The sequence below is a fragment of the Anneissia japonica genome, unplaced genomic scaffold (genome assembly GCF_011630105.1).
Source record: "Anneissia japonica isolate Jap-2015-1 unplaced genomic scaffold, ASM1163010v1 scaffold287866_len144376_cov102, whole genome shotgun sequence".
NCBI classification, from domain to species: Eukaryota; Metazoa; Echinodermata; class Crinoidea; order Comatulida; family Comatulidae; genus Anneissia; species Anneissia japonica.
The window spans coordinates 19,742-24,130 of record NW_022685969.1 but is presented as its reverse complement, the minus strand read 5'-3'; the positions used below and the strand labels follow the sequence as shown (position 1 = coordinate 24,130).

Sequence of the window (4,389 nt, the reverse complement as noted above, 5' to 3'; positions counted from 1 at the left end):
GTCATCATCATCATTGTTATTATTATTATTACTATTAGTAGTAGTATTATTAAACAAACATTTAAAGAAACTTGCAAAAGGATAAAATCGAAATTGAACCACAGTATCGCATTTCTATCTTAAAAGACCTGGCCTGAGATTTATGGATTTAAAATTTTTTAATCACGCTTAGGCCTATGTGTTCTATTATGCCTATGTATAACGTGTACTGATGCATTTTTACATGTTTAGAAGTATTCATTTTGAGTGATCCCAGGAAAGAATTTGTATTGGCTCAAGAATAAGCTTTAAAATTTAAACACTGTGTACAAAGGGGGGGAGCCGCGGCTCCCACGGCTCCCCCCTGGATACGTCCCTGGTTCAATCCATTTCACTATGGATAATATTGAGCTCCTTGTGCCTCTAAATAATAAATATTTTTGGTGATCCGCTTCACGAAAATTTGCCAAAATCATGCCTATTTTCAATCAGTTATAGCTTCTTAGGATGAAAGATAACCCCCCCCCCCATTTTTATTACTTATTATTCTTAAAGCACATGATTTGTAGATATGATTTTATAGATCATAATGGCTGATTGGACATTGTGACGTCATCACATTGCCATATGAAATTAAAAAAACTTAATTTTTATCTATGACATCATTTGCCCCATTTGAATAAGTGCCCTTCCTAATGTGAAAATTTCCTTAAGCTCCCAGTTTGAATAACCTCCCCCTTCTACTTTTCCGCCGAACCACCATTCGTAATATGCGGTATCCTGATGTCCTTATATAATTGTTTTTCATTCAAAATGTGCCTCTTGAATTTAATAAGTTCTCATAAGAACCCCTCGATTTTCATCTATTTCCATAAGCACCCCCTCAGTTTCCTCTCTGTTTTGAACGCCCCGTTCGAATAAGCGCCCCGTTCAAATAAGCGGCCCACAAAAAGTGCAAAAAATATTTTCAGGGCCCAGACGCTTATTCGCGTGAGTACGGTACTCATTCGAGCGTATCTCACTTATCTTTAATCGATCGTCTCATAACTTTGAGTATGTTATAGCTGAGACAATTCTCCTTAAAAATGTGACTTTTTTACATTTTGATGAATCATGGTCAAAATAAATGCTTTTTCTGACCACCCCCCCCCCAGAGACAGCCCCCCCACCTCTACTTTCTTTTCTCAAGACTTTGAAGACCCCATATCATCATATCCAATGAACATTTCTAATCATATTTAATGGGCATAAAACTTCAGGTCAAGGATTAATGTCATGTACCTTAATTTTCCGTGTGTGCATCATAACGTGCACGTACTGTACATGTGCATTAACATTTTTCATGCCTATTTTAAATCAGTAATATCACGTTAGGATGAAGGTGACCCCCAATTTTTATTACATACACGAGTCGTAGATATGATTTTATAGCTCATTATGGCTGATTGGACATTGTGACGTTATCATATTGCCATCTGAATACAAAACAAGAGCGACCGCTCACATGGTCCCACTGATCTCTACTATAATAGCTGGATTGCTCGTTGACTGGTTTTAGTGTGTCTACCACTTTGGGAGGCCTAAGTGACGTATCAGCTTAGAAAAGTTTCTTTCAGCATTTTTTTAAATTATTGTTAAAAATAATGATTCTTGCAAAACTTTTTAATAATAAATTTGAATTTAATGTAATGATTATTTTTCAAATCATCTATCTACTTGATGTAACTTTTTATGTAGTTTAAAAAAAGCACAAGCAAAGTTATTTGCATTGTTAGGGAACGACGTCACTATAACAACGCGACTTACCTTGTGCTTTTGAAAACTGCATAAACAGTCGCATCTAATGGTTAGATGGTTTGAAAAAAGAATCCTAAGATAAATTTAAATTCATTATTGAAAAGTATTGCAAGAATCTTTATTTTTAACTATAATTTTAAACAAATGTCTAAAGAAACTTTTCTAAACTGGTACGTCACTTAGGCCCTCCAACATGGCGTCGGTGGCTTCACTTTATTCTGTACCAGGATTGGCCGATGAGCAATCCAGGTATTATAGAAGAGATCAGTGCATGGTCCGCGCGTTCCTCCATGCTTAAATAGGGTACAGGCGCAAGTTATTATATTTGGTTTTTTGGAAGAGCTAATAAGATAGAAATTTTTAAATAAATAGAATGTTTATTTGTACAAAAAAAAAACATTATTTTGAATTAAAAATTAAGATACATAAAATTGATAAAAAATAACTTCTTAAAATTTAAAAAAAAAATATTGAATATTTATATGCGATTCGAACCCACGCTTCTTCAGAACGCATGCTTAACTGCACCATTCATTCACGTGACATGCGTTATTAGCTGTTCACAGAGACAAACAGTCTCTAAATTTGATTTACTTATCTTTTCCATTTTTTGGGTTTTCCTTACGCCATATATCGGTTAGATCTATGCTATTAATGATGTTTTTACCATGATTCTTATCCAACAATTCATATCCCAACCTAGTATACATTTTTTTCATTTTCAACATCAGTGAATAATTTTTGTCATAGATCTCAAACAAAAATTTCTGAATTTAATACAATATGTTGCATCATAAACAAAAACATATGGCATACTAGTTAATTAGCCAACAGATATATGGAATAAGGTTAATAAAAATACCATGGTTTTTACATTATCAAATCAAATAGAATATAGATACTAATAGATCAATCAGCAAGATATATAAGACTTACTTTAAGAAATGTATTAGAGCAGAAACAAAATAATCACAAACATCACACTTACTACACTTTGAATATCCTTGTTTGCTCCTGATTCAATTAGAATTTTGCAAACATCAGTTTGACCATAGAAAGCACTTCTGTACAATGCCGTTGACCCATACTACAAATTATAGCAATATACATAAAAATGGAGAAAAGTGAGCACGTTTTCTTTATAATCACTTAGCACTCCTATGGTATCTAATACAGATGGAAGTAATACAAGTACACTATAAATACATTCAACGTCATAGGCCCTATTTCAAAAAATATAAAATAGCACTCCCAACACAAGGTATATAATATGAAATCTCTATACCCATACTTGGGAATATCACACACATTTTTCACATATAAAATTTGATAGTGTGGACTGAATTTTAAACAAATGTGAATATTCAATGATTTGTATTATTATAAGTCTCCGACAATGGCTTTGCCAAAATGTGTATCATAATGTGATGGATATTTATAGAAATGTAAGCGAACATACAAGTAGTTGTGTTGCCCTCCCGACCGACCGAAAATTTCCCAACAAATCGTGTCGGCATTTTCTATTTATTTATTTATTTATTTTAATTTTGTTTAAAGATGTCAAAGGTGAAGGTCTTCTTTCCTTTCATTGACATTCATTGTTCAATCAAGTACAAATTCGAGAAAATCCAAAATTAACATTAGGCCCTGAACATAAAATCTAAAAACAGAAATATTTTTACCAAAATCTGGCCATATAGCTGCATGCGCAAAATCGGTAAAATTGAAGGTATGATTTTGAAAACCGAGAGACCTGACGACGACAATGTATGCACAATGTATGCACGAAACATCAGATCTCTCGCCGCGCTGAGCTGTCAAGCCAGGACCAGAGTTCTAAGCCTAGGCCCTAGCCTGTTCTTTACTACTGATGTACAAATTAGCAAGTGGTTGCTTGTGTAGTAATTATCGCCTATATACTGTGATAATTAAAGGTACCGAGTGGTGCTTACCTTTATCCAATAGGATGTATTCCTAGGGCGACAATACTCCAATAATAAATCAGTCACAGCAGCACTCCAATATGCAGTACGGTAGTACTCCTGTGTAGACCCGGACACATAAACCAATTCTATAGCGTTAGCTGATGCGTCTTGCATTAAGTCCAGTGTACGAGTGACTAATCTCACCAGGTTCCCCTGGTCGGCTGTGCAGCACACCCGGCTGTGGGTTATGCAGATGAGCTGACCTTGAGGTCATGTCCTCCTGCGTAGATCGGGGATACGAACGTACGGGGGTCGTCACTACACTCCTCCTTCGTTTGCTCACCTGTCTCTTATACACATCTAGATGTGTATAAGAGACAGGGAATTGGCTGATCGAATGCTATAGCTTCCATAGGTTTCTCTATGGGAAGACAAGAAGAACTGGAAGTCCCTCAACTTCAGTCGGCAAAGAGTAATATAGTTAAGTTTCAGTAGAGCCATCAGTGGAAAAATCAGCTGATGGGATACGACGACTACCCAATAAGTTTAAGTTTCAGTAGAGCCATCAGTGGAAAAATCAACTGATGGGATACGACGACTACCCAATAATTCTCATCCACTATTCTTGAGAGGAAGGCCATCAGACTTGATGACCAACCGTGGATACTCTCCAAAACCCTACCCAGGA

General features: G+C 35.6%; 1 long non-coding RNA gene across 1 annotated transcript in view; it reads right to left on the bottom strand.

Moving 5' to 3' along the window:
• LOC117113237 overlaps positions 1 to 2,843 on the bottom strand; it is a 4,610-nt gene extending 1,767 nt beyond the window's left edge. Inside the window, exon 1 of the long non-coding RNA XR_004446168.1 lies at positions 2,765 to 2,843. This is a non-coding gene — a long non-coding RNA (uncharacterized LOC117113237). The remainder of the gene's footprint in view (positions 1 to 2,764) is intronic.
• Between the last annotated feature and the right edge of the window lie 1,546 nt (positions 2,844 to 4,389).